Source organism: Pelobates fuscus, chromosome 2 (assembly GCF_036172605.1).
Source record: "Pelobates fuscus isolate aPelFus1 chromosome 2, aPelFus1.pri, whole genome shotgun sequence".
Lineage (NCBI taxonomy): Eukaryota > Metazoa > Chordata > Amphibia > Anura > Pelobatidae > Pelobates > Pelobates fuscus.
In genome coordinates, this window is record NC_086318.1 from 260,890,602 (window position 1) to 260,912,623 (window position 22,022).

Genomic DNA, 22,022 nt, shown 5'->3' on the forward strand with positions numbered 1-22,022 from the left:
GGACGCGAACTTCCACAAACGTTCGCGTACCGGCGAACAGCCATTGACTTCAATGGGCAGGCGAATTTTAAAACCCACAGGGACTCTTTCTGGCCACAAAAGTGATGGAAAAGTTGTTTCAAGGGGACTAACACCTGGACTGTGGCATGCCGGAGGGGGATCCATGGCAAAACTCCCATGGAAAATTACACAGTTGATGCAGAGTCTGGTTTTAATCCATAAAGGGCATAAATCACCTAACATTCCTAAATCACAATGGATATGGATTGACACCTGACATATGACATATTGACACCTTGACATATGGATTGACACCTGTCCTCAGAGACCCTGATACACACTGACACAGAGCAGAATAGGGACTGTTGCCCCTACATAGGGTCACTTGGCAGATATGGATTGACAACTGTCCTCAGAGACCCTGATACACACTGACACAGAGCAGAATAGAGACTGTTCCCCCTACATAGGGTCACTTGGCAGATATGGATTGACACCTGTCCTCAGTGACCCTGATACACACTGACACAGAGCAGAATAGGGACTGTTCCCCAAACCTAGGGTCACTTGGCAGATATGGATTGACACCTGTCCTCAGAGACCTAATTGTGTAATAATGGTAATACTATTACCCATTATATAATATTGGCAGGGGAAAGGAAATTCCCTCTAAATAGATGGGTATAGGCAGAGAGTATGAAGACCGGAGTGATAAAGTGTCAATAAGGTGATATAAAGTTAAATGTATCACAGACACACAGCCACCCTTTCTCTTAGCTAGTTTCCAGAAATGATGGATAGGTAGAAGGGCTATAAAGACTCAGAGAGGTCTAAGAAGAATCCTCTAAACTAGCCCTAATCTCCTTAAACACCTTCAAGGGTGTTCTAAGCTAAAGCTCAATCTAAACGTTTAGATGACTGCCTGATTTCCCATCACAGATGCTGGCTAGGAATAACAGTGTGCAAGACAAAGAGTGTGTCTAAGTGCCCATAGTGCAGTAAAGTGTCCCTAGTGAAGTGAAAAAGAGAATAACGAGCTGGCGCCCATGAGAATAACAAGCTGCCGCCCTATCAGGGGACGTGTATATGGCATCGATTTTAGGAACCGGGAGATGGAAAAAGATGCTTGGTCGGTCCTCCTACTTCAAATTTGGGGCACTGCGCGTGCAATCTAATGTGTCACCAGATAGGAATAGTACTACTTAACACACCACTCCTATCAGTTTAATCCCTGTTATGTGCCTTTTTTTTGGTTTGGTTTTTGAAGCCACAGTGCAGCACCAGAGGGCCGAAAAATTAGGCATGTACACATGCCTGAAAAATTAGGTATTGTTGCAGCCGCTGCTGTAGCAGCAGCCATAAAAATTGATGTTTGTTTCCCAGGCAGAAAGTGCCCTAAAACATTGCGACTTGAACTCTAGTTGGTGGCGGATAAGTCACGCAAGTCAACCGGCATTCAGAGCTAAAATACAGCAGCGTGTGGACCATTTTTAGCCCAAGGCAGCTCATCTCATCAGGCCTTTTTTAGTTAAATGTATCGCCCACTGTCAGTCTCTTCGGGATCCATCCCTCATTCATCTTAACCCCTTAAGGACAGACGACGGATATATTCCGTCATGATTCCCTTTTATTCCAGAAGTTGTGTCATTAAGGGGTTAATAAAGGTGAGGTAATCTAGACTTTTTTGACCTAGGCGACTTCTCTTCTCAGTGACAATACCTCCTGCTGCACTGAAGGTCCTTTCTGACAGGACACTTGAAGCGGGGCAGGCCAGAAGTTCTATCGCAAATTGGGATAGCTCAGGCCACAGGTCAAGCCTGCACACCCAGTAGTGAAGGGGATCATCGCTCCTCAGAGTGTCGATATCTGCAGTTAAGGCGAGGTAGTCTGCTACCGGTCGGTCGAGTCGTTCTCTAAGGGTGGATCCCGAAGGGCTGTGGCGATGCGTAGGACTTAAAAAGCTCCGCATGTCCTCCATCAACAACACGTCTGTAAAGCATCCTGTCTTTGCCGGCGTGGTCGTGGGAGGATGACTTTCGCCTCTTCCCCTGTTAGATTCCCGTTGTGCTGTGACATCACCCTTATACGCTGTGTAAAGCATACTTTTTAATTTATTTAGAAAATGCTGCATCCTTTCCGACTTGTTGTAATTCGGTAACATTTCCGCCACTTTCTGTTTATACCGGGGGTCTAGTAGCGTGGACACCCAGTACAGGTCGTTCTCCTTCAGCCTTTTTATACGAGGGTCCCTCAACAGGCACGACAGCATGAAAGACCCCATTTGCACAAGGTTGGATGCCGAGCTACTCATTTCTCTTTCCTCCTCCTCAGTGATCTCAATGAAGGTATGTTCTTCCCCACAGCCACGTACAACACCATGGGTACCAGATAGGTGACAACGAGCACCCTGGGATGCCTGTTGTGGTTGGTCTTCCTCCTCCTACTCAAAGCCACATTCCTCCTCTGACTCCTCTTCCTCACAATCCTCTTCCAGCGTTGCCGCAGGTCCAGCAAGCGATGCTGATAAGGCTGTTTCTGGTGGTGATGGTGACCACAACTCTTCATGCTGATCTACGGCCTGATCCAGCACTCTTCGTAGGGCACGCTCCAGGAAGAAAACAAATGGTATGATGTCGCTGATGGTGCCTTCGGTTCGACTGACTAGGTTTGTCACCTCCTCAAAAGGACGCATGAGCCTACAGGCATTGCGCATGAGCGTCCAGTAACGTGGCAAAAAAATTCCCAGCTCCCCAGAGGCTGTCCTAGCACCCCGGTCATACAAATATTCATTAACGGCTTTTTCTTGTTGGAGCAGGCGGTCGAACATTAGGAGTGTTGAATTCCAACGTGTCGGGCTGTCGCAAATCAAGCGCCTCACTAGCATGTTGTTTCGCCGCTGGATATCTGCAAAGTGCGCCATGGCCGTGTAGAAACGCCTGAAATGGCCACACACCTTCCTGGCCTGCTTCAGGACATCCTGTAGGCCTGTGTACTTATGCACAAAGCGTTGTACGATCAGATTACACACGTGCCATGCACGGCACATGTGTCAACTTGCCCAACTTCAATACCGCCAACAAATTTGTTCCGTTGTCACAAACCACTTTGCCGATATCCAGTTGCTGCGGAAACAGACACTTTTCCACCTGTGCGTTCAGGGCGGACAGGAGTGCTTGTCCGGTGTGACTCTGCTTTCAAGCAAGTCAAACCCAAGACAGCGTGACACTGCCGTATCCGGGATGTGGAATAGTACCAGGGGAGCTGGGGGTGTGCCGTTGATGTGGAGCAAGACGCAGCAGCAGAAGAGGACTCAGCCGAGGTTATGGAAGAGGATGGAGTAGGAGGAGTAGAGGAGGTGGCAGCAGGCCTGCCTGCAAGTCGTGGCGGTGTCACCAACTCCTCTGCAGAGCCACGCATTCCATGCTTGGCAGCAGTCAACAGGTTTACCCAATGCGCAGTGTAGGTGATATACCTGCCCTGACCATGCTTTGCAGACCAGGTATCAGTGGTCAGATGGACCCTTGCCCCAACACTGTGTGCCAGACATGCCATTACTTCCTTTTGCACAATCAAGTACAGGTTGGGGATTGCCTTTTGTGAAAATAAATTTTGTCTGGGTACCTTCCACTGCGGTGTCCCAATAGCCACAAATTTTTGAACGCCTCAGACTCCACCAGCTTGTATGGTAAAAGCTGGCGGGCTAATAGTTCAGACAAGCCAGCTGTCAGATGCTGGGCAAGGGGGTGACTTTCTGACATTGGCTTCTTACGCTCAAACATGTTCTTGACAGACACCTGACTATGGGCAGATGAGCGGGAACTGCTCAAGGCGAGAGACGGAGTGACGGATGGTTGAGAGGGGGCAAGGAGGACAGCAGTGGTTGACGTGGCTGAAGATGCTGGACCAGGAGGAGGATGGCGGCTTTGAGTTTGTGTGCTGCTTGTACTTATGTGTTGATCCCATAGGCATTTGTGATGTGCGATCATGTGCCTTCGCAAAGCTGTTGTACCTAGGTGGGTGTTGGACTTCCCACGACTCAGTTTCTTTTGGCACAGGTTGCAAATGGCATCGCTGTTGTCAGAGGCAGACACACAAAAAAAAATGCCACACTGCTGAGCTCTGCAATGACGGCATTCTGGTGGTGGACACAGCATGCGTTGATTGGCGTGCTGTCGGGCTGACCCCGGGTGCCGATGCATGCTGTCTGACTGTGCCACTAGCTCCTTGCGACGACCTCCCCCTGCTTCCAACTCCTCTCCTCCTCCTCCTCTCTGTCTCCCCATCTGAACTTTCGCCCTGTTCTTCTTTTTGCCGAGGGGGCACCCACGTGACATCCATGGACGCATCGTCATCATCAACCGCTTCACTTGTATCTGACAACTCAGCAAAGGAAGCAGCAGCGGGTACAACATCATCATCACACCGTACGTCCATGTGTGTAATGCTGCCTGCCTGAGATATATCCCTGTTATCTACATCCTCTGGCATTAATGGTTGCGCATCACTCATTTCTTCAAACGGATGTGTAAATAACTCCTCTGACATACCAAGTGAAGCGGCTGTGGTGCTAGTGTTGTCGGCAGGCGGGTGAGTGGTATCTTGAGAGGTGCCCGAAGCTAAGCTGGAGGAGGATGGTGCGTCGAGGTTCCGAGCGGAAGCTGTAGAAGATTGGGTGTCCTGTGTTAGCCAGTCAACTATGTCCTCAGAACTTTTCAAGTTCAGGGTACGTGGCCTCTGAAAACTGGGCATTATTCTAGGGCAAAAGGGAATCACAGCACCACGACCACAATGGCCCCTGCGGGGTGGCCTGCCTCTGCCTGTCATTTTTTTTGGATTAGTGGTACTATGCGTGCAAGCTACTGTGCGACCAGATATGAGTGGCACTGTGCAGTGGCAGAGGTTGGCAGAGTACACGCTGTAGGCCTGACACACCCGCTTGAAGACAACTAACTGCTATTCAATCTATAACAGTGAAAAAAAAAATTAGTTTTTTGTTGGGGTTCCAAAGTTTTGCAATACCATGTAAAAGGGGTCTAAGGGAAGAATTAATTGGGAAACCCTGGTGTAAAGTGTTTTACAGACTAAATATGTTTGCTCCTAGAGTGCAAGGGCTAGCCAGAAGATACACTAAACATTCAGTATTTACCATACATATGTACATTGCAAATATATTCAGGTTTTTTAATTTTTTATTTCAAGTGACCAAAATGCTGATAGTCTTACATGAACTAAACTTTACTTTGAAAAGTAAATTTGAAGATATTATGGATAGCTATATCCTGCCCTGATAAATGGAATCTTAAAAAGGACACTGAGCACCAAGACCATCTTATTGAAGTGGACTTGGTACGGTGACCCACCTTTTGAGGACTATAGTTTTTCTTTGAAAATGAACAATTTAGGCACCATGATCATAATTTAGTGGTTATGGCATCATTGGGCTGCAGGTGTGTTACATTCACATTAACATTTTCACTCAGCGGGGGCCGAGTTGCAAGTGACTTGTAGACACCTAGTTTTTGTCAAACTTGTAGAAAACATTTTGACCAAGAACCAGGGAATGGCAAACAATAGACTAATGGTACTCATAACCACATGTACTGGCAATGATGCCTAGACTCCTTTATGTATTCCTCCCCATTATGATTGCTTGAATAAGCTACTGGCAGAGTCTGCTATCTTTCGGTTGTCTTCTGCTTTTCTCATGTGGAGTGAACAAAACGGGAGAGAACTGGAAGCCTGAAAGGAGCACTCAAAAGCAAGGGGTTAACCCTAGGGGAACTACCAAAGTAGTATGCAAAGGAGAGAGGAGGTTGAGTGCCCTAGTTTGATTAATACATAACCTTTAATATAACACTTAAAATAAATGTGGAGATCACCACCATAAAGGTAATAAACTTAGTAAAAGAGGACTGTTCAGAAGTTTTCAGTGTCCTCAGAACAGAAATCTATTTGCGCAAAAACAATTATTTGCCCAATTGAGAGATATAAATAAGATTGTATGCAAGAGCCTACAGGATAACGGCAGCAACACAATTACTTATTCGTATTGACATAGAGGCTAGTGTAATACACAAGTGCAGCGTCAATCTTAATAACTAGGTAATGGTGAAAGGCTGAGACCTCCTACATGGAGATCGCTAATCTGCCCAAAGCTTGGTATGGCACCTAGTTAACAATGTATCAAATGCTCACATAATTAGTAATAGGCAACCTTAAGTGGTGCCTAGTAAAAGCCTTATATAGTACTTAAACTTATGTGGGGATCGCCACCATAAAGGTAATAAACTTAAGGTTATGAACATTAGTAGAAGAGGAACTGTTCAGAAGTTTTCAGTGTCCTCAATGCAGAAATCTATTTGCGCAAAAACAATTATTTGCCCAGTAGAGAGATATAAATAAAATTGTTTGCAAGTGCCTACAAGATAACGGCAGTAAAACAATTACTTATTCATATTGACATAGAGGCTAGTGTAATGCACGAGTGCAGCGTCAATCTTAATAACTAGGTAGTGATGAAAGGCTGAGACCTCCTACATAGAGATCGCTAATCTGCCCAAAGCTTGGTATAACACCTAGTTAACAATGTATCAATGCTAACATAGTTAGTAATAGGCAGCCTTGGAAGGTGCCTAGTGAGAGCCTTATATGTGAATATATGCCGGGGATCGGTCACGGTCAGCAGTAAACCCCAACAACGACAATTATTTAAGTTTGATTAATACATAACCTTTAGTATAGTACTTAAGCTTAATGTGGGAATCGCCACCATAAAGGTAATAAACTTAGTAAAAGAGGAACTGTTCAGAAGTTTTCAGTGTCCTCAATATAGAAATCTGTTGCGCAAAAACAATTATTTGCCCAATTAAATAGGCAGCCTTGAATGGTGCCTAGTAAAAAGTCTTATAGGTGAATATATGCCGGGGTTCAGTCACGGTTAACAGTAAACCCCAACGACGACAATTATTAGTGCATGAAATAAAAGACTAACAGCTGAGTGGGAGGGACGTGTACAAAGAACCGGCAGAATGGCCCATAAACGGTGAAGTAATGCGGCTAGTTCATAACAGAGAGAACACAGCCGGACGCGCGCGTTTCGCCCGCAGCTCATCTCATGTGTAACAAATGAATGCAGATGCAGACAAAATAAGATCTGGATGAGTAAGAATGCATAACAAAAGTTATATGTACTTCTTCAGCTATACCTGTCCCACTGTCTGCTGCAATCATAAATGACATATAGGCGTGCAACCACATATACTTTAATATAGAGATACTCAGCTCAATTAATCCCCAAATATTACCCAAATCACGAAAGCAATCTACCAAAATGATTGTTATAATAACTTAGCTACTACAAATGGAGAGTCGGAACCTAATAAAGAAGCAGTAGCCTTGCCAATGCCTGGGCACTCTCTCTCAGCCTTTAACTTCTGGCTACGTTGGTCGGAGAGGGTATTGATTATGCAGAACTGTAAATTACACAAATTCAAACTGGATGAGGAAGGGTGGTCTCTGGAGGAGAGCGCCATCTTTAGAAATATGACTCCTAAATAGTTTGAAGGGGGAAAAAAATATGCATGACAGCACCCAGAATCTCTTTGCTAAGCAATAGTGGCTATGATACATAGAGTGCCCCTTAAAATTTCCCAATTATCGGGGCCGTCGACCTAAGCAGACGCAGGGGACTCGAGCTCCTGCTTCCCGGGCAGGAAAACCTGCATAATCGAGGGCTGAATAGCCCAAGGAACCACCAGGGTGCATCACCCAAGTCAGGGATGCACCTCTGGGCACACCGAGACCCTTTCTGTGCTCGTAGGAGCCGGAAAGCCGGGACGGCAAACGCGGCCTACAGAGGCCGGAGCTGGGGAGAGGCGGCCGCTCTCTCAGACACCGGATCCCCTCAACGACGAAGCAGGTTTCCAACCGCCCCCCCCTTGGACCGGTGGGGGATATCCCGGTCCTACTAGCCGGACGGAACAGGCAGGCTGACCAGACTCGAGCACACACAACCGGGAGAAGCAAGCAGAAGTCAGGCGGAGCGTGTCCAAGATGGCCGCCCGCCACGATTCACAGAGGGGAGCCACGAGCAAAGGTGTGCAGCCCTCCCTAGAGGCCCTCGACAGGCTCTGCTCGGCCTTCTACAAGCTACAGTGCAGCAGGGGCATGCCCAGTCTTCAAGCGGCACGGGCGGTGGCCATGTGGATTCGACCGCTGACGCTATTATGGCGCCCCACTACAGGCACTCCAAGCAGGCGTTCGCCCACACAAGCACAGACAAGCGACTAAGAAAGAGACAGATCACACCAACTTGGGCACCCAAACATAGAAACATAGAAACATAGAATGTGACGGCAGATAAGAACCATTCGGCCCATCTAGTCTGCCCAGTTTTCTAAATACTTTCATTAGTCCCTGGCCTTATCTTATAGTTAGGATAGCCTTATGCCTATCCCACGCATGCTTAAACTCCTTTACTGTGTTAACCTCTACCACTTCAGCTGGAAGACTATTCCATGCATCCACTACCCTCTCAGTAAAGTAATACTTCCTGATATTATTTTTAAACCTTTGTCCCTCTAATTTAAGACTATATCCTCTTGTTGTGGTAGTTTTTCTTCTTTTAAATATAGTCTCCTCCTTTACTGTGTTGATTCCCTTTATGTATTTAAATGTTTCTATCATATCCCCCCTGTCTCGTCTTTCCTCCATGCTATACATGTTAAGATCCTTTAACCTTTCCTGGTAAGTTTTATCCTGCAATCCATGAACCAGTTTAGTAGCCCTTCTTTGAACTCTCTCTAAGGTATCAATATCCTTCTGAAGATAGGGTCTCCAGTACTGTGTACAGTACTCCAAGTGAGGTCTCACCAGTGTTCTGTACAATGGCATGAGCACTTCCCTCTTGCTACTGCTAATACCTCTCCCTATACAACCAAGCATTCTGCTAGCATTTCCTGCTGCTCTATTACATTGTCTGCCTACCTTTAAGTCATCAGAAATAATCACCCCTAAATCCCTTTCCTCAGATGTTGAGGTTAGGACTCTATCGAATATTCTGTACTCTGCCCTTGGGTTTTTACGTCCAAGATGCATTATCTTGCACTTATCCACATTAAATGTCAGTTGCCACAACTCTGACCATTTTTCTAGTTTACCTAAATCCTTTTCCATTTGGCTTATCCCTCCTGGAACATCAACCCTGTTACATATCTTAGTATCATCCGCAAAAAGACACACCTTACCATCAAGACCTTCTGCAATATCACTAATAAAAATATTAAAGAGAATGGGTCCAAGTACAGATCCCTGAGGTTCCCCACTGGTGACAAGCCCAAGCTTCGAATATACTCCATTGACTACAACCCTCTGTTGCCTGTCACTCAGCCACTGCCTTACCCATTCAACAATATTGGAATCCAAACTCAAAGATTGTAGTTTGTTGATAAGCCTTCTATGTGCAACAGTGTCAAAAGCCTTACTGAAATCGAGGTAAGCAATGTCTACTGCACCACCCTGATCTATAATTTTAGTTACCCAATCAAAAAAATCAATAAGATTAGTTTGGCATGATCTCCCTGAAGTAAACCCATGTTGTCTCTGATCTTGAAATACATGTGTTTTTAGATGTTCAACAATCCTATCCTTTAACATGGTTTCCATCACTTTCCCCACTACTGAAGTTAGGCTTACTGGCCTATAGTTGCCCGACTCCTCCCTATTACCTTTCTTGTAATGGGCACAACATTCGCTAACTTCTAATCTTCAGGGACTACTCCTGTTATCAATGATTGGTTAAATAAATCTGTTAATTGTTTTGCTAGTACACCACTAAGCTCTTTTAATAGCTTTGGGTGTATTCCATCAGGTCCCATTGACTTATTTGTCTTTACTTTTGACAGTTGAAATAGAACCTCTTCCTCTGTAAACTCACGTGTAATAAATGACTCATTTATCCTTTTTCTTAACTGAGGTCCCTTTCCTTCATTTTCATCTGTAAATACCGAACAAAAATATTCATTGAGGCAGTCAGCTAGACCTTTATCCTCTTTTTCATACCTTCTTTTGTTTTTAATCTAACTAATCCTTGTTTTACTTTTCTTTTCTCATTTATGTATCTAAAAAAGGTTTTGTCCCCCTTTTTTACTGACTGTGCTATTTTCTCTTCTGTGTGTGATTTGGAAGCTCTTATAACTTGCTTAGCCTCTTTCTGCCTAATCTTATAGGTCATTCTGTCTTCCTCACTCTGGGTTTTTTTATAATTACTAAATGCTAACTTTTTGTTTTTTACTATTTTGGCTACATCTGTGGAGTACCACAGTGGTTTCTTGAATTTTTTGCTTTTACTGACAAGCCTAATGCAATTTTCTGTTGCCTTCAGTAGTGCAACTTTTAAATAATCCCATTTCTTTTGGACTCCATTTAAATTGCTCCAGTCTGATAATGACTCCTTTACACATATTCTAATTTTAGAAAAGTCTGTTTTTCTAAAGTCTAAAACTTTTGTTTTTGTGTGGTGTGACTCAGTCACTGTTCTTATATTAAACCACACTGACTGATGATCACTGGATCCTAAACTTTCACCTACAGTAATATCTGATACCAAATCTCCATTTGTTAACACTAAATCTAGTATGGCCTCTTTACGAGTTGGCTCCTCAACGACTTGTTTTAGAGACAATCCCAGTAGGGAGTTTAGAATATGTGTGCTCCTGGCACAAGTAGCTATTTTTGTTTTCCAATTTACATCAGGAAGATTAAAGTCACCCATGATGATAACTTCCCCCTTCATTGTCATTTTAGCTATTTCTTCAACTAGTAGATTATCTAACTCTTCAATTTGTCCTGGGGGCCTATAAATCACACCTACACGAGTTACTGTGTGATTACCAAATTCTAACGTAACCCAAACTGACTCTATGTTCGCCTCACTAACCTTTATTAGGCTAGATTTTATGCTATTCTTTACATACAGGGCCACCCCTCCCCCTTTCTTGCCTTCCCTGTCTTTTCTATATAAAGAGTACCCTGGTATTGCTATGTCCCAGTCATTTTTCTCATTATACCATGTCTCAGTAACAGCGACTAAATCTACACTATCAGTTGCCATTATTGCCACAAGTTCATGGATCTTATTCCCTAAACTGCGAGCATTTGTAGACATGACTCTAAGCTTATCATTTTTTAACACACTTGCTACAGGCACCTTCTGTCCTTGTTTTGGGGGACAATTGGATTGATGTTTTATCACCCTTTTGCCCCCCCCCTCCTAGTTTAAATACATCCTAGCAAAACCTCTGAACTGCTCACTGAGAACATTTGTTCCCTTTTGAGAAAGATGCAAACCATCTTTTTTGTACAGTTTATTTCCATTCCAAACAGAGCTACCATGAGCAATAAAGCCAAATCCTTGCTCCCGACACCATTCACCAAGCCACAAGTTAAAGTCCCTAATACGCATCCGCCTGTCATTCTGAGTGTTATGCACAGGCAGAACTTCAGAGAATGACAATGTGGAAGCAACCTGCCGTATATCATTGGCAAAAACACTAAAAACTTCCTTAACCTCTGAAACCTCATTGCAAGCCAAGTCATTTGTCCCTAAATGGACAAGTACATCCAATTCCCCTTCCTGCTTTGCTTGCTTAACAATATTACAGATACGTCTCCTGTCTCTGTGAGCAGTAGCTCCAGGAAGACACCTCACAAGACCACCATTGTCCATCTCCACACCTCTTATGATGGAATCCCCCACCAACAACTGTTTTCTATTAAGCCTCACCATAGTCTTCAAGCCTCTCTGCACAACACCACTAGCCTCAGTGCCTCTCTGCACAACACCACTAGCCTCAGTGCCTCTCTTCACAACACCACTAGCCTCAGTGCCTCTCTTCACAACACCACTAGCCTCAGTGCCTCTCTTCACAACACCACTAGCCTCAGTGCCTCTCTGCACAACACCACTAGCCTCAGTGCCTCTCTGCACAACACCACTAGCCTCAGTGCCTCTCTGCACAACACCACTAGCCTCAGTGCCTCTCTGCACAACACCACTAGCCTCAGTGCCTCTCTGCACAACACCACTAGCCTCAGTGCCTCTCTGCACAACACCACTAGCCTCAGTGCCTCTCTGCACAACACCACTAGCCTCAGTGCCTCTCTGCACAACACCACTAGCCTCAGTGCCTCTCTGCACAACACCACTAGCCTCAGTGCCTCTCTGCACAACACCACTAGCCTCAGTGCCTCTCTGCACAACACCACTAGCCTCAGTGCCTCTCTGCACAACACCACTAGCCTCAGTGCCTCTCTGCACAACACCACTAGCCTCAGTGCCTCTCTGCACAACACCACTAGCCTCAGTGCCTCTCTGCACAACACCACTAGCCTCAGTGCCTCTCTGCACAACACCACTAGCCTCAGTGCCTCTCTGCACAACACCACTAGCCTCAGTGCCTCTCTGCACAACACCACTAGCCTCAGTGCCTCTCTGCACAACACCACTAGCCTCAGTGCCTCTCTGCACAACACCACTAGCCTCAGTGCCTCTCTGCACAACACCACTAGCCTCAGTGCCTCTCTGCACAACACCACTAGCCTCAGTGCCTCTCTGCACAACACCACTAGCCTCAGTGCCTCTCTGCACAACACCACTAGCCTCAGTGCCTCTCTGCACAACACCACTAGCCTCAGTGCCTCTCTGCACAACACCACTAGCCTCAGTGCCTCTCTGCACAACACCACTAGCCTCAGTGCCTCTCTCCACGACACCACTACACTCTGAAAGTGCAGAAAATGAATTATGTAGAGCAACAGACTGTGCAATATGCCTTTTATCCACAACTCCAAGTCTACCAGATCCTACAGTAATCCATCTGCCATTCCTAGTATGTCTCTGCGGCAGTGGCTTTGCAGCAGTTCCAGCCTGAGTTTGTTTACCAGATGATTTGTAAATCTCAGACTTCAAAAATACAATCTCCTGCCGCAAAATAGAGAACTGTCTACAGATTAGACAACAACCAAACCTCCAAAAAGTGGAACGTGAAACAAATGCAAAGCAACTATTACACTGAACTAAGTCTGCCATTCCAATGAGGTGAATAATTTAAATCAAACAAACCTTAACTTTTTATTTATCCTCCTGAATACCTCGGATTACCTCCAGGTTATCTCCAGAATATCTCCAACCACAGACACTTAGAAGCAACACTCTCCAGAATATCTCCAACCACAGACACTTAGAAGCAACACTCTCCAGAATATCTCCAACCACAGACACTTAGAAGCAACACTCTCCAGAATATCTCCAACCACAGACACTTAGAAGCAACACTCTCCAGAATATCTCCAACCACAGACACTTAGAAGCAACACTCTCCAGAATATCTCCAACCACAGACACTTAGAAGCAACACTCTCCAGAATATCTCCAACCACAGACACTTAGAAGCAACACTTAGAAGAAGCAACCAAGCTCTATTAGCCAAGCTAATGACAACAGCCCTTATATACTCCTAAAATCACCTCCCACTAGGAATGTTTAACACCTGGGTAGGCCTCTGCTTATTAGCAAACAATAGCTAATTTAAATAGCAATCAATAGCAAGTGGCTACCTAATCCAATCAAATGCCTTATAATTACCAACAGGAAATCAAACCTTGTGCAGTCAGTAACCTTTTCCTACAGATGAATCTTATCTGTAACAGTAAAAAAGAACTCTTAGCACAACTCTTAGACAGTTGAAGCTTCTGTAAAACTCTCCAGAATATCTCCAACCACACACACACTTAGAAGCAACACTTAGATGAAGCAACCAAGCTCTATTAGCCAAGCTAATGACAAACCTACTTACACGCAAGCGGTAAGGTGCAAGCCGTACAACCCGAAAGCCCCAAGCGCACCTCCGACCAGCTGACCAACATGCGGCTACCTGGGACAGGAGCGGCACAACAAGCACCGCCGGCATCACCCGCCCGCCGCGCAGCCATCACCGCTGAAACAGACCCGCAGGGAAGAGGCGCTCAGTCACCAACCACGCACCTGGCTAGCAACCACCTCTTACCACTGCAAGGACCGAAGATGCCACAGCGGACCAGCACCTCCCTAGCACCCCGCTTCGGATCCACATCCACGACCTCCAGAACGGGCATCGGCTAGGTCCATGGGGACTGTCTCATCATCTGGCTTCCAGCCATAGCCCACACTCACACCATGTGAACTCTGCTACTTACTTACATGCACTTATACCACACTCGATGGCAGAGCCTAACCGCTCTCACACTTACATGCTAGTCCCAAACACTCCTAATTCTGTTAAAATCGCCATGCCTGTTGTATGTGAATGCCACAGCCTGACTTAGCTCTCGTGACACACAGGTCCAGAGTAACTATGCAATGTATGTTTTACTAAGTTCTGTCCTAGTCTCTTCTCCTTGATGTTGTCCCCCCCTCGGATATGCAGAGCTTCATGTTTTTATGCTATCAATACTCAGTGGATTTATACTCCCACACCTTTGTTCCAGCTTGCTTCTTTCTTCGCCCTCCTCACAATGTCAGTTATGCCTAGTATGTAAAAATCTTGTTCATAACAAAGAATGTGCCTAGTCGGACAAGTAGTATGTTTACCTAGCCGCTATAGTGTCAAAGCGACTGCTGATAGTACTACTCGACCAAATAACGGAATGAAACTAAGCAGGCTAGGAAACTCAGCAGGCTAGGTGGACACATAACCATTTTTTATGCTTGTGCCCACTCTTTTAATCTCTGCGATCAGGGTAGCACCTAGCCACAGTTTTGAGCACCCACCTAATTAACTCGCAGTCTAACCTGTAATTAACTTGTTGACTAAACCTGTATGTTACTGACGTTTCCAGATTTTTCGTACGGTTTTTGCAAAGCTATCTACATAACTACTACAATATACATGTTATTAATACTCTGGAAAGCTTACTTAATATAAAATGAGGCTGCTATTCGTAGGAGATGTAATGTTGTGTTAACGTGATCCTATCCTGTACAAATACCATGCATCCCCTCTTCTTTATTCTGTACCCCCTTTCACTCTTGCCTCAATAAAAGAAAGATTGACAAAAAAAAAAAAAAAAATCCCAATTATCATTAAATTTTATTTTTCAAATATTTATGGAGAAAAAGTTACATAGCTAGTTATTCATAAGGACATTTTAGAAATTGATTTCCAGGATTACAAATTTTAGGCTAAAATAGGAAAGCCGAAATAATTACAGAAGTTGGACAATTCTTCATATGTTCCATCTATTTTGCACATGTAAACAGAGGGATTGTTTCAGAGGCTTCTCAATGTTGGCCGCCAGGCAGGGGTGTCACTGATTGGTTTAGAGTGGGGCTCAACAAATCCCAAGCTCCAGGCTTGGGATTTGTCTGCCCTTTCAGTCCTCTAGTTCAGTGTTTCCCAACCCAGTCCTCAAGGCACACCTACCAGTCCAGGATTTAAGGATTACCCAGTTTTGTCGAAGGTGTTTTTAGAAAAAAAAGAAAAAACACCTTAGACAAAACTGGGTAATCCTTAAATCCTGGACTGGTAGGTGTGCCTTGAGGACTGGGTTGGGAAACACTGCTCTAGCTGACCAGCTGCCTGAGAGAAGAGGCAGGCGGATTAGCTCCCTGAGAGCTAAGGGACACAGACAGATAAGCTGTCGGACTCATGGAGAGCTGAGGGAAGCATGCTCGCGGGCGCATGCTGTGAGCCGGAATATGATGTCACTCTGGCCCAGATCACTAAACAGTGCGAGAGTGAATGGAGCAGGGAGTTGACAGCAGCACCACTGGACCCCAGGGAAACTGATCCACTCCCAAAGGTAAGGAGGCTGGGTGGACACATTAAAACAAAACAAATAATTTGTGAATGTTGCAATATCAGCGTGATTCTCTGTTAGTCTGAGTGTGTGTCTGTCAGTGAGCGTGTATGTTTAGTGACCATCCTCCCTCCATTTGCATGGGAAATGTGTTTCTACTCACCTTTTTCCCCCCACACCATGCTGGTGACGCCGCAGCTGGCCCCACCTCCATAGGAAAGCATTGGGAGACTATTGCACAAGCGCTGTAGAACTCCACACTGTGCCAATCAATTTCTCCTCATAAAGATGCATTGAATCAATGCATCCCTATGGGAAGTACCTCTAGATACCGTCTGAGTGACTATCACTAGAGTTGTTACTAGGCAGCAATGTAAACATTGCCTTTTGCCTGAAAAGGAAACGTTTACATTGAAAAGTGTGCAGGGACAGGATATAGCCATCAAAACAACTATATTAAACTGTAGTGGTTCTGGTGACTATATGGTCCCTTTAAGAACTGTATTTTGACATTTAAAAACTTATTTTAGCTGGCTCCTAGATTCCAAGAAATTTTTTCAAGCCCTGGCTTAGAGTGTCAGCTCTCTCTCTAAGCAAATTAGCGGTGCCACTTCATTTAGATGACGTTGTTGTGGTGATCAGAGTGTCCCTTTAAGCTTGTAGTGCTCATGGAGTCTGTACCTGATCACACATGACATCTTGTTATGGTGATGCAATCATTAAATTACAGGAACAGTGTCTGCAAATGGCTACACAAGCTGTAAGGTCAACTAAGTTGCTTTTGAGGGGCTGGAATAAAAGTTTAATTATTACAATTCATGTTGCCACATTGGCAAGTGCACCATTGGCAGATCCCATGTATTCCCTGCACGCTCATTAGAAGTACTGGGGAGCATATACATTTCTAAGCAGATAAACTGTATGCGTGTAAATAAGTGTTTGGATGTATGCGCAAGGTGGAGTGTGTGTGTGTGTGTGTGTGCGCACCTTTTACAAGTATGCACAAGTCAAACAATGTGTGCATTTGTGAATGTTTTCACAAGACAGAAGGCATGTGTGCATTAGCATATATGCATAAATTAGTGTATGTGTGTGATGTGAAAGGGATGCTTGCATGCTGTTTTAACCCCTTAACGCCGTTATGGCGTGCTATGCCGTCACGGGTTAAGTGGGCTTTAACGCCGTTATGACGGCATAGCACGCCGTAACGGCTTGCAGCCCCAGGAGGTAAGTTATACTTACCTCCGCCGCGATCCGCTTCGGGAGGACTGCCTCACAGCCCAGGCAGCCCTCCCACGGCAAATCAGGCCCCCGGGGGCCATGTGATCGCTCTCAAAGAGCGATCACATGGCCCTCTATAGCTGGCTGTGGATATGCCAGCAGGGGGACTGTTTGAAATATCAGACAGTCCCCCTGCTGGTGGGAAGTATAAAAAATAAAATAAAAGACAAGTGTAAAAATAAATTAAATATATTTTTATATATATATAATATGTATATATATTATATATACAATATATATACATATTATATATATGTAACGTCATACAAAGTGTATTTTAATATTAATATAAGTATATATATTAATATTAAAATACACTTAGAATGACGTTACATATATATAATATGTTTATATATTATATATATAATAGATGTACATATATATATTATATATAAATACGTATAATTAAAATAATAAATAAATAAAATAATAAAATAAATAAATAAAATATTGAAACAAAATTTTATATAAATTATATATGCATATGTAATTTCATTCTAACTGTATTTTGTTATTAATATATATATATCGGTAACAAAATACACTTAGAATGACATTCTATATATATCTATATATATATATAAAATACAAATAACCGCAAATATATATATATATAGATAAATACATATAATTACATAAAAGATTACATTAGTATACACGTAGAATTTAAATACCTATAAATGCATATATATTAAAATTCTACATGTATATTTAAATAATCTTTTAACGTAATTATGTGATTTGATTAATTAAAATTTGATTGACATGCCTGACAACACAGGGAGAAAGTGCAGAGAATTTAATTTGCAAGCACTATATTTGACCCTGTAACTCTCCAAGACACCATAAAACCTGTACATAGGGGGTACTGTTTTACTCGGGAGACTTCGCTGAACTCAAATATTCGTGTTTCAAACTGGTAAATTGTATTACAACGATGATATTTTAAGTAAAAGTGACGTTTTTTGCATTTTTTACAAACGAACGGCACTTGTATGGACTATATTATTGTTGTAATATGTTTTACTGTTTTAAAACACTAATATTTGTGTTTAGTGAAGTCTCCCGAGAATAACAGTACCCCCCATATACAGGTTTTATGGTGTTTTGGAAAGTTAGAGAGTCACATATAAGGCTTGCATTTCATTTTTTTCACATTGAAATTTGCCAGATTGGTTATGTTGCTTTTGAGAGCGTATGGTAGCCCAGGAATGAGAATTACCCCCATGATGGTATACCATTTGCAAAAGTAGACAACCCGAGGTATTGCAAGTGGGGTATGTCCAGTCTTTCTTAGTAGCCACTTAGTCACAAACACTGGCCAAATATTCGTTTTTTGCTTTTTTCACACAAAAACAAATATGAACGCTAACTTTGGCCAGTGTTTGTGACTAAGTGGCTACTAAAAAAGACTAAACATACCCCACTTTCAATACCTTGGCTTGTCTACTTTTTCAAATGGTATGCCATTATGGGGGTAATCCTCATTCCTGGGCTACCACACCGTCTCAAAGGTAACATTACCAATCTGGCAAATTTCAATTTGAAAATGTAATGTTCTATATTTGACCCTGTAACTTTCCAAAACAACATAAAACCTGTTAATGGGGGGTACTGTTGTACTCGTGAGACATCGCTGATTACAAATATGTGCATTTTTTTGCAGTAAAACCTAACAGTATTATGACATTCACAGTTAAAATGTCAGACGGAAATGCAAATTTAAAAAAAAAATCTTATTTTCTCCCTTTTTTTTTTACTTTTATTCATAATAAATGATGTTCCATATATGAATAGTTAATGATAGATTAAAGCCCTGTTTCTCCTGAACAAAATGATATATAATAAGTGTGGGTGCATATAATTTGAAAGAGGGGAACTACGGGTGAACAGACATATAGCGCAAATTCCAGTTTTTGTTTACGTTTTGTTTTGATCAGAACGTGCACTATTGACTCCGTCCTGAAGGGGTTAAAGGAAGGTGTGTGCATATACTGCTACATATGTTTAAAGAAATAACAGGTTGTGTGTGTAGGTGACAGTGGCTCAATCATATAGCTTAATAAGTCATAAATAGACCTAACTGAATAACTAGAAAACAGTTCGCCTAAACAAGTAATACAATACTGGGTCAATGAACCCCCTCCCCTCCCCCGATTACAGCGGGTGGCAGTGGTGATGGTGCCTGTTAAGAGACATGCAGGATGTGTCTATGACAGAGCACAGGTGAAATGACAGCTGCATTATAACGTGACCCGGTATATAGACAGTCTGTATAGCAACGCTCTACTACAATACCAACACAATCACTGCACACGTTCAGTCACTGTGTCTGGCGATGTAGGTATCGACCACACTACTCATTACAACGCGAACCGCTGACCCAGCTCTGCTCACCGTTGTGGCTTTCCAAACACCGACCGCTCACGTGAGGCGGTACTTCCGGTTCTGGTACTTGGTCACGTGCTCTCGGGGCTGATTAGTGATTTGATTGGCCAAGACCCATCAGCGCTAATCTATTTTAAAAACTTGCTCTACACAGCGTGTTGGGCAAATTCTGACCATTTGGTTAGAGGAGTCTCTTCTCATTTGTTCTCCCTCCACGTATGTAAGGGAAACTATCTTCTGAAAATGTCTCCTTGGTTTTATTTTTTAATACCTTGTAGAGTAGACAATACTTTAAAAACTGTGAAGAAATAAAAATAATCACGATCAAATTTCCGAGCTGCACGTCTACTAATTTCAGTATACTAAATGAAAATGAAATGACAAGGTTTAATTACTGAAGGTAATGCCTATAGACAACCATGCAATAAAAAATAATAAACCGAAAAACAGGTTATGAGATTCAGATTCAATGAGGTTATTGCTGCCTTCTACTGAATGAAACAACCACATGTCTATAGACATTATAAGGAAAAAATAAATAAAACTACTGTGGATTATAAAAACCACAAAACAGACCTCATAATCCATTACTCTGGGTATTCCCCAACTAGAGTGACAGGTTCTGAGACTCAGATTAAGGAAGATTATTGCTGAACTCTATGGAATGATAAGGGTGAATGCCACAACCGAATGCCCATAGTCATTGTTGTAAAAAAATGAATAAAATTGCTTTGGATTTACAACCACAAAACCAAACACATAAATAATTGTCCTAGGTATTCCCTAACTAGAGTGACAAATTCTGTGACTCAGATTAAGATTATCACCGCAGGGTGAAGGACACAACCGAATGCCCATAGACAATGATGGAGAAAAACTGCTATGGATTAACAACCACATAACAGACCAGATAAATAATTTGTGAATGTTCACATATTACTGAGCTAGAGTGACAGGTTCTGAGACACAGATTAAGCAAAATTATTGCTGCATTCTATGGAATGATAACAGTGAATGACACAACCGAATGCCCATAGACATTAATTTAAAAAGATTAAAATTGCTGTGGATTAACAACCACAAAACAGGCCACATAATAATTACTATGGGTATTCCCTAACTAGAGTGACAGGTTCTGAGACATTCTAGGGAATGTGATGGTGAATGGCACAACCAAATGCTCTTAGACATTAAAGGAAAACTATAGCGCAGTCTTAACCCTTCAATGTAAACATTGCAGAGGGTTAAGAGGACAGGGACACTGCAATCTTCAATGAGATGAAGTTGTTTGGGTGACTATAGTGTCCCTTAAATGAAAAGAAGAATAAAACTGCTGTTAAATCGTTACCGTGGGCACTCGCTAACTGTGACGCAATCTGAGAACCAAAATACATGAAATTATTACTACATTCTATTAAATGACAAGGGTGAATGGCACAACCAGTTGTCGAAGACTATTACTTTCCATAGAGCTATAAAGGTTCATATTTGTGTATGGAAAGAAAAAAAAACAAGTTGCACCAAAAATAAGCCAAATAACTGCAAATAAATAATATTCATATATATATATATATAAATATATATACAACTCAAGAGTCTAGATACCACCTTCAATAAATAATAGCATTGATAAATTGTGACAGTTTTTGGTGAAAAGCTACTGCCTTTACCTTGTCCTCCAGTGGGTCTCTTACAGGTGCATTCACTAAAGTGAGAATTAAAAGTGAAATCTTAGGGGGCCTGGCCTGACACTTGAAACGCATGGACGCATCTCTTTAGAGCTCCCGAGGTTTAAGCTGCAAGGGGCAAAAATAATCGATATAATACCGATCTAAAGGCACTGCTTCAACCCCCCGGAGCAGAGATGTCACAGAGGCAGAAAACCAAGCATGCAAGAGTGGACAAGGCCTCGTTCTTCCTGGCTAAAGCAGGAACGCAGAAGAGCAGTGAAGGCCCAAGTGCAGTTCAAGATGGCGGTGAGTCCCGCTCACGAGACAGATCGTGTCGCCTACGACCTCCACTGAACTGACACAGGAGGATAACCCATTGACAAAATCCCAAATACGGGGTATTATGGCAGAGTTCATGGCCACGATGCAAGCTAACATCACGGCCCAACTATGTGCCTTATCTACAGACCTCTGCAAGGAGATACATGATATAGGTCAAATAACCTCCCACATGGAGACCAGGCTGGAAGGCCTAGCCAGCCCCCACAATGACCTGGCTGACAGGCTCCAGGCAATGGAAGACTCAATGGCCACCCAAAACTTAAAGCTGGAGGACAGATCCAGGCGGAACAATGTCCGCATCAGGGGCATACCCGAAACAGTGATGGCCCCAGACCTCCAGAACTATCTTATGGATTTCTTCCAGGCCTTGACGCCAGAGATCCACCCAGACCAACTGATAGTGGACAGTGTGCACTGGCTGAGACATCCCAACCACCTTCCCCCGACGGCAGCCAGAGATGTTATCGCGCGCATACATTTCTTCCACGCTAAGGAACGACTAACGAA

General features: G+C 43.3%; 1 protein-coding gene across 1 annotated transcript in view; it reads right to left on the reverse strand.

The window, feature by feature from the left end:
• Positions 1–19,548, reverse strand: part of FAM120B (family with sequence similarity 120 member B) — a 144,931-nt gene extending 125,383 nt beyond the window's left edge. The window contains exon 1 of the mRNA XM_063443360.1: positions 19,513–19,548. The gene's annotated coding sequence lies outside the window, so the exon portion shown is untranslated. The remainder of the gene's footprint in view (positions 1–19,512) is intronic.
• Positions 19,549–22,022: the final 2,474 nt, after the last annotated feature.